The sequence below is a fragment of the Hylobates moloch genome, unplaced genomic scaffold, assembly GCF_009828535.3.
Source record: "Hylobates moloch isolate HMO894 unplaced genomic scaffold, HMol_V3 SCAFFOLD_11, whole genome shotgun sequence".
Taxonomy (NCBI): Eukaryota; Metazoa; Chordata; class Mammalia; order Primates; family Hylobatidae; genus Hylobates; species Hylobates moloch.
This window is the reverse complement of record NW_026652286.1, coordinates 29009708-29019029: the sequence shown is the minus strand read 5'-3', so window position 1 is coordinate 29019029 and position 9322 is coordinate 29009708.

The following is a 9322-nucleotide window of genomic DNA, read 5'->3' as shown; positions in this document are numbered from 1 at the left end:
CACACCCAGCTGATTTTTGTATTTTTAGTACAGATAGGATTTTGCCATGTTGGCCAGGCTGGTCTGAACTCCTGACCTTGTGATCTGCCCGCCTCAGCCTCCCAAAGTGTTGGGATTACAGGTGTGAACCACCGCGCCTGGCCCCAACCTTGCTTGTCTTTTAAGCTATCAGATGTCCCTTCCTTAGGAAGCCTTCTCAGACATCTCTCTCCGAAGGCAGCATTAGTTCCTTTCAGATATCCTTTCTTGGTACTCAATCTATTTACGGATTTATTGATTCTTATGTCTGTCTCCCACATAAAGATGCACCTCCTTAAAGACTGTTATGTGTTAACTTTTAAATAAATGCTCACATGTGCAAGACCCTGTGGTAGGCATTGGTATATCAAAAAATAAATCGTTTTCTTGGCCGGACGCGCTAGCTCACGCCTGTAATCCCAGCACTTTGGGAGGCCGAGGTGGGTGGATCACTTGAGGTCAGGACTTCGAGGCCAGTCTGGACAACATGGTGAAACCCTGTTTCTACTAAAAATAAAAAATTTAGTTGGGTGTGGTGGCACGTGCCTGTAGTCCCAGCTACTCAGGAGGCTGGGACTATATATAGAAAACTATATATAATTTTCTTTGCCTCTGCCCAGCACCTAGCACATGCTTATTCAATGAATGGCTCAATCAATGAGTTATTAGCACAGAGGTTCAGACTTTGGTGTGCATATGAATCGCTTCGAGAGCTTGTTAAAATACAGATGTCAGGGCCTCACCCTAAAGCCCTGGCATCGGAACTTGTTAGGTGGTTTTGTCATGTACATGTCTAACAAGCTTCCCAGTTATTCTGATATATTCCAGTTTGTGAACGTTGAGAAACCTACTTATTTTCAGAAAAGGCCATCCCTAAGTCATTCTAGGCAGTTAAAGGCCCACCCTGAGTTTAAGTTTCCTCAAAGGAAGAAAGCACAATTTTTTTTTTTTTTTTTTTTGAGACAGAGTCTCACTATGTCGCTAGGCTGGTGTGCAGTGGTGCGATCTCCGCTCACTGCAACCTCCGCCTCCCAGGTTCAAGCGATTCTCCCACCTCAACCTCCCGAGTAACTGGGATTACAGGCACATGCCACCACGCCCAGCTAATTTTTGTATTTTTAGTAGAGATAGGGTTTCACCATGTTGGCCAGGATGGTCTCGATCTCCTGACCTCGTAATCTGCCTGCCTTGGCCTCCCAAAGTGCTGGGAATACAGGCATGAGCCACCGCACCCAGCCAGGAAAGCACTATTTACTCAATACTTATTAAGTGTCAGGTGGCATATATTTAGGGGCCTTATATACTTTTCTCATTTAATTCCCATAAAAACTCTCTGAGGGAACTACTTGTCTCCTGATTTCAAAGAAAATTGAGGCTCAGAAAGATTCCGTCACTCACTCAGGAGAAATTGCTGTGGTGAGAGGCTAACCAGAAGTGGTTGGCCTCCAGAGCTGTTTCCGTAGCCCCAGGCTGCCTCCCATACCTGTCACAGCCAATGCCTCTCTGCTATGTGCCTTGGGTTTGCTGTCCCCAAATACCCACCAACAAACTAGTGCTGGTCCCTGATAGTGCTTTCACCAGGCCTAAGATAAATGGGAAAAATAAAAGTAATGCAACTCTTTTTACTAAATGATTGACCTCAATTCTGAGATTATTTTCTTTATTTTTATAGTTAAAATGTCTTTTATTTCATAAAGTGATGATGATGGTAGTGGACTGTTTCCTTTTTTAATGTCTGTATTTGGTAAAACAAAAAAAAGTAGAGAACCCTAGTTTGGCATCAAAATTTTTTGTTGTTGTTGTTGTTGTTTGTTTGTTTGTTTGTTTTTGAGGCAGAGTCCGGCTCTGTAGCCAAGGATGTAGTGCAGTGGCGCGATCTTAGCTCACTGCAACCTCCACCTCCCAGGTTCAAGCAATTCTCCTGTCTCAGCCTCCTGAGTTGCTGAGACTACAGGCGCACGCCACCACGCCTGGCTAATTTTTTTTTTTATTTGTATTTGTATTTTTTTTTTTTAGTAGAGAAAGGGTTTCACCATATTGGTCTGGCTGGTTTCAAACTCCTGATCTCAGGTGATCTGCCTGCCTCAGCCTCCCAAAGTGCTGGGATTACAGACATGAGCCACCACACCTGGCTAGCATTCAATTTTTTTTTTTTTTTTTTGAGATGGAGTCTCACTCTGTTGCCCAGGTTGGAGTGCAGTGGCGTGATCTTGGCTTACAGCAACCTCCACCTCCCAGGTTCAAGCGATTCTCCTGCCTCAGCCTCCAGAGTAGCTGGGACTACAGGCGTGTGCCACCACGCCTGGCTAATTTTTTGTATTTTTAGTAGAGATGGGGTTTCACCATGTTAGCCAGGCTGGTCTCGATCTCCTGACCTCGTGATCCACCTGCCTTGGCCTCCCAAAGTGCTGGGATTGCAGGTGTGAGCCACCACACTGGCCAGAGTTTTTAGAAATGATTCAAGGCTGGGCTTGGTGGCTCATGCCTGTAATCCCAGCACTTTGGGAGGCCAAGGTGGGAGGATCACTTGAGCTCAGGAGTTGAAGACTAGCCTGGGTAAGACAGTGAGATTGTTGTTTTAGGTAGCTAGTCAGGCATAAGCAGGGCAGGAGAGGGCTCCCTGCTATACCCCTGCCATACATATACCACGAATGTCAGGTGACCATCAGGTGATGGTCAGGCAGTTGTTAACTGGCTCTTTAAACAATAATTGGTCACAGCCAGCACCAGGAAAAGGCAGAATACCCAAAACCAGTCATTAACAGCTTGTTGATGGTAAGATCCCAGGAGTTGGGCAAGTTGGCTCAAGCACGTGCATTAAGAGGCAAAATGGCGGAGTTTAACTGGTATATGACCTTCCTCTAGGAATGCTAGACTGGCAAGGGAAGAACACCTCAAGTGAGCATGTGTACAACTCCAGTAAACACACTGAGCATGCTCTTCTTCCAAGTGCTAGTAGGCCACTGCACATGCGGACAGCTTACCCCAAGGAAAGAATCAGGGGAGAGGTAAACTGCAAGACCCCAGAAATATGCAATGTATAAAACCCCAAGGTGGCCAGGCGCTGTGGCTCATGCATGTAATCCCAGCACTTTGGGAGGCTGAGGCGGGTGGATCACCTGAGGTGAGGAGTTCGAGACCAGCCTGGCTAACATATGAAACCCCATCTCTACTAAAAACACAAAACTTAGTCGGGCGTGGTGGCGGGTGCCTGTAATCCCAGCTACTCAGGAGGCTGAGGCAGGAGAATTGCTTGAACCTGGGAAGCGGAGGTCACAGTGAGCCGACATTGCACCATTGCACTCCAGCCTGGGTGACAGAGCAAGACTCCATCTCAAAACAAAACAAAACAAAACCCCAAGTCAAAAGATCAAATGGTGCGCTTGATCTCTTGTCCCCTGCCTGGCCCTCTTCCACGTGTACTTTACTTCCTTTCATTCCTGCTCTAAAGCTTTTTAATAAACTTTCACTCCTGCTGTGAAACTTGCCTCAGTCTATCCTTCTGCCTTATGCCCCTCAGTAGAATTCTTTCTTTGGAGGAGGCAAGAATTGAGGTTGCTGCTGGTAACAAGACCCCACCTCAATTTAAAAAAAAAAAAGCAGAAAAAAAACCAAGCTGGTTCAAGCTGGGCATGGTGGCTCATGACTGTAATCCCAGAGCCTTGAGTGGCTGAGGTGGGAGGATTGCTCAAGGCCAGGCGTTTGACACCAGCCAGGACCACATGGCAAGACTCTGTCTCTAAAAAAAGAAAAAAGAATTGACTGGTTATGGAAATCCCAAAAGGTGGCTATGACTGCTTTTGTTGTTTTTTTTTTTTTTTAGACGGAATCTTGCTCTGTCTCCCAGACTGGAGTACAGTGGTGCAGTCTCAGCTCACTGCAACCTCCGCCTCCCGGGTTCAAGCGATTCTCCTGCCTCAGCCTCCTGAGTAGGAGGCAGGTGCCTGCCACCACTCCTGGCTAATTTTTGTATTTTTATTAGAGACGGGGTTTCACCATGTTGGCCAGGCTGGTCTCAAACTCCTGACTTCAGGTGATCCACCCACCTCAGCCTCCCAAAGTGCTGGGATTACAGGTGCAAACCACTGCACCTGGCCTATGACTGCTTTCAATGCAGTCTCACTTCCACAGTGTGAGCGTTTGCTTGGCTGACTCTCTTGCAGCAGGTGGAGGTCACTTAAAACATTTCCCAGTACAACGGAAATTTAGGTGCTTGTTGCAGGGGCTGTGTGTGTGTGTGTGTGTGTGTGTGTGTGTGTGTGTGTGGTAATAAGCAGAATGGTCGATTTTTCACTTCTAGAGGGATGGGGAACCAGTCTGCATCCTCAACTTGAGGTTGGGAGCCATCAGGGCTTGGGACAGGGAAAGGAATATGGTCACAATTCCAGCTTTTTTGTTTACAGTTTAAACTCTATTGTAATACATGAGTGATATACACTCCCAAAGCCCCGTCTTCTCTGAATGGGAGGCAGGAAGCCAAGGAAATGGTTGAGAGAGGGCCGAGGTAACACAAATAACTCTCCTGACCACTGCACAGGGTGCCTCAGCTTCATTGCCCTTTGCTCCGCTTCTGGTCCGTTGGAAGGAATCTCCCTGAAGGCCTGGCAAGCTCTCGCTGTCCCTGCCCATTTTTCTGGTCTTGCGAGATTGTAGGAGAGAGAGGCAGGGTGGAGGAGGGAAGCTGAGGCCGTGGTCATTGTGTCAGCCTCTCCTGCCAGCTGGTGAGCTCCATGAGGACAGGGAAGGTCTTTGTTCATGTCTGTGTCCCAGATATACCCTGGCCTGTTGTAAGTGGGTGATAAATACCAGTTACATTAATTATATATATATATGTTTTTGAGGCAGAGTTTTGCTCTTGTTGCCCAGGCTGGAGTGCAATGGCGCAATCTCAGCTCACTGAAACCTCCGCCTCCTGGGTTCAAGCGATTCTCCTGCCTCAACTTCCTGAGTAGCTGGGATTACAGGTATGCACCACCATGTCCGGCTAATTTGTATTTTTAGTAGAGATGGGGTTTCGCCATGTTGATCAGGCTGGTCTCCAACCCCTGACCTCGGGTGATCTGCCTGCCTTAGCCGCCCAAAGTGCTGGGATTACAGGCATAAGCCTCTGTGCCTGACCTAGTAATATGAATTAATTATTATATATGAGTGAGGCTAACTAGAGGAAAGGTCTGGGCAGGGGAGATGAGTGTCTGGGAAGATGGAGTCTCTGAGAGAAAGAGATAGGGAGGTCTGCTTTGCCCTGTTATCCCAAGACTGGTCCTCAGGCATTGACGTTGAGGAGAGAATTATTAATTCAGGGTCCTGGGGCTCGGTGGGTGGGATCTTCTAGGTTTTTTTTTTTTTCTTTCCCTTAAAGGCTATTCTCCTGCCCAATCCCCAGACACTTCTTTCTTATTTCTACTTCCTCCTACTAACTTCCCAACACGGAGGAAAAAGCAGCTCAAAGGTGCACCCTCGAGAGCTTCGGGTCTGGATGGGGTGGGGGTAGAAGGGACTGGAGTCAGTGAGAGGGCTGTACTCAGAGACCACAACACAAGGACTTCATAAAAACACTTGGACTTCACAGAGTTTGCAACTCTGAAACTTGGATGTTGGTGGTCATCTAATCCCACACACCTCACTGAGAGGGATTCATCCTGGGGCATCCCTGGTATTGAACCCTGTTAGAAGACTCTTGGTTTGGCAGCTTTATAGTTTGAGAAATCCACTTATGTCTCAAGGCCTGATGATGCTCCCATCAATATGTCAGAAGCATTTGAATCAGAGTGACTCCATCTTGAATAGAGGCTGGGTAAAATAAAGCTGAGACCTACTGGGCTGCATTCCCAGGAGGTTAGATATTCTTAGTCACAGGATGAGATAGGAGGTTGGCATGACTGGTATCACAAGATACAGGTCACAAAAACACTGCTTATAAAAGAGGATGCAGTAAAGAAGCCAGCCAAGGCCGGGTGTGATGGCTCATGCCTGCGATCCCAGTACTTTGGGAGGCCGAGGTGAGTGGATCACTTGAGGTCAGGAGTTCAAGACGAGCCTGGCCAACGTGGTGAAGCCCTGTCTCTACTAAAAATACAAAAATTAGCCGGGTGTGGTGGCAGGCACCTGTAATCCCAGCTACTTGAGAGGCTGAAGTGGGGAAATCACTTGAACCCAGGAGGTGGAGTTTGCAGTGAGTCAAGATCACACCACTACACTCTAGCCTGGGCAACAGAGTGAGACTCTGTCTCAAAAAATATATATAAATAAAAATAAGGAAACAAGAAAAGAAGCCAGCCAAAACCCACTAAGACCAAAGATGGTGATGAAAGTGGCCTCTGGTTGTCCTCACTGCTCATTATAGACCATTTATAATATATTAGCATGCTAAAAGACACTCCCATCAGTGCCATGACAATTTACAAATGCTATGGTAATGTCAGGAAATTACCCTATATGGTCTAAAAGAAATTGCCTGCCCCTTTCCCAGAAAACTTATGAATAATCCACCCCTTGTTTAGCATATAATCAATAAATAACCATGAGTATACTCAGCTGAGCAGCTCATGCTGCTGCTCTGCCTATGGAATAGCCATTCTTTTATTTTTTTTAACTTTCCTAATAAACTTGCTTTCACTTTACTCTATGAAATTCTTTCTTGCATGAGGTCTAAGAACCCTCTCTTGGGGTCTGGATCGGGACCACTTTCTGGTAACATCTTCCTGGCAAACCACGAAGGGACTATACTGAAGAGACCCTTGACACAAAGGAAAACTGTCTGCGCAGCACCGATTGTCCGACTTTGGGTGAGTGGTGGGGTTCATTTTACCTGGGTAAAAAATGGGATTGGGTTCGAGGCCCAACTTAGGAAGGTTAGAGTTTTTCCTAAGATTTAAGGGGTTAGAGGCCCCCCTCGGTAAAGTCCCTCTCGGTTAAAAATGAATTTGGCACTATGGGATGTTAACCGCTATTCTCATTGAACTAATCTGCCTTGTACTCTTTGCTGACTACTGTGGGTGTCAGAATTCGGCATGTATAGGATCATCGGACATGGGGAGCTCTTTTCTCCCCAAAGAGGGACAGTTGACAACTGAAACGACTGCTGGTAAAGGTCCCTTCATGATGTGTCGCTGCAATGGGTGAGTCTTTCTCTGCTCTCCCTGATGTTCTTGCCTTCCCCACCCCACCGCAGGCAATGCTTTTCTGTCTCTCTCTCCTTTCCCTTTCTTCCCACCTTTTCTGTCACCCAGGGCAACTGTCCACTCTTCCATCTTGCGCAGAGACCACATGTTGAAATTCCTCATTGGAGGTCATTCCACCCCACTTTGAGTGGATCAAACATGACAGGGCCCAACCTGGGGCAAGTTTGAGCCTTGCCAGTTTGATATTGGGCACTAAGCAGAGTGGCTAATGTCTAGGTTTTATCACACGTATTTTTCTTTTTCTTTCTTTTTTTTTGAGATGGAGTTTCACTCTTGTCACTCAGGCTGGAGTGCAATGGCATGATCTTGGCTCATCGCAACCTCTGCCTCCTGGGTTCAGGTGATTCTCCTGCCTCAGCCCCCATGATCCACCTACTTTGGCCTCCCAAAGTGCTGGGATTACAGACATGAGCCACTGTGCTGGGCCTGTCACATGTATTTTTCTCTGGCTGGAATAGAAAATGTAAATTGGTTACCCCATGCAACCCCTTGAGCAGCGTCTTACAAAATCAAGAGGCTTTTTGCCTGTGATTCCATAAAATGGTAAAAGATGATTCTCCTTTGTAAGGTGGCTTGGCCCCCATAGCTATGGCGCAGCAAGCTGGGCCATCAACGTCACTTAGAGAAAAAGGGAACCCAGAAACCTGGCATCCTGGCAAAAGGGTAAGAATTTCTTACCAGTCAGACTTCTAGCCTCTCTGTGCAAACCTACTGAATAAATGATAAAATCACTGTTTGTCTCTCTTGCAAGGGAATTGATTAATAAGAAAATGGATATCTGAGGCTAGTCTTAAGCTGTAGTGAATCTGGTGTACTTTGTGCTATGAATTTGTCTTTGTCATCCTGTCATGAAAAGGTGTGCCATAGAATAGGATGTGGGCTTAAGACCGCTATAAACCTGCTACCCTAGCTGGCCCAACAAACTAGTCAGATAGAAGCTTTGCTGCAAGTCCTTGAAACAAACAAACAAAAAAGTGGGATAAGGTTTCCTTGTTATCTTGTTTTATGTCCTTGGGAGCTTGACCTTGTAACCATGTGGTAATACTTTATCTTGTTCTCTGCCATCAAGGAGATAGGAATTTGGGAGTTCATATCATAGTTTGCTCTAAAAATTATCTCAAGCACTTAAAAGCCTTCGCAAGCTCAAGACTGACTGCTCTAGGTTCCTTCTGGGAAGAGCAATGGAAACAGCCCAATGCTGTATTTAGTAGCTAAGGCTTTGTCTTTTCACAATGGCAGCCTGGGTTCAATTCCTGGCTGAGAGAATGAATCCTTTCTGGTTTGATATCTGTGTGACCTTTGCCACTTATTGATTCTCATGAACAACTTCTGACTTCCCTTATTGAATTTTCCTTTCTCTGAGTTACCTTTGGAGATTCTAGATTTTGTAAAAACTACTAACCACCTCTTTGAAAATAGCTTCTACACTCGTGGTTAAGTCGTAACCTTAGTTAAGGCTTATGGGAGGTTACCTTTGGTAAAATTCAAAAGCCAGAAATATTGGCTGTTTGTCCTGGCTAGAGTCTGCTAATAAGAGATTTGGTTAAGTCAGTTTAATTAATAGCAGATATCCAAGCTATACATATATTTAAAAGGCCTTTGTGTTTTTCTTCTCTTCTTGGATCTTATCTTCCCGAAGAAAAGAAAATTTTTTTCTTCTCAGTCAACTGAACTGTTTTTCTCCCTTTTGTCTTCTTGCCATTCTTGATGCACACCTGAGAGGAGCTAAGATGGTTTCTAACAGGCTGGGACTCCTTTGGAAAAACAGAGGCCCACATTCCCATGCCTTCTTATAAGCATGTTTTGGGAAAAACCTCTGTTTTCCACATGAAACCCCAGGAACTGAGAATGGAAAAAATCCCTCTCAAAATCCAAGGCTTTGTTCTGTGTTGCATTGTGTTATCTGATGATTTTGATGTTTGGGGGTATCAGAAATTACTTCGCATTATGAGAGTTTGGTGTGTAATAACTAGGCGAGAAATATACTTTTAGGGATGGCTCATGGCAGTTATGGGGGAATACTTAGCTATTTGCACGTTTGGATGAGAGAAGCGTGCTCGTGGCTACCAGGAAGGTATGGAAACGTCCCCACTCCTGGACTGAGAAATAAGACTCTCACGGGG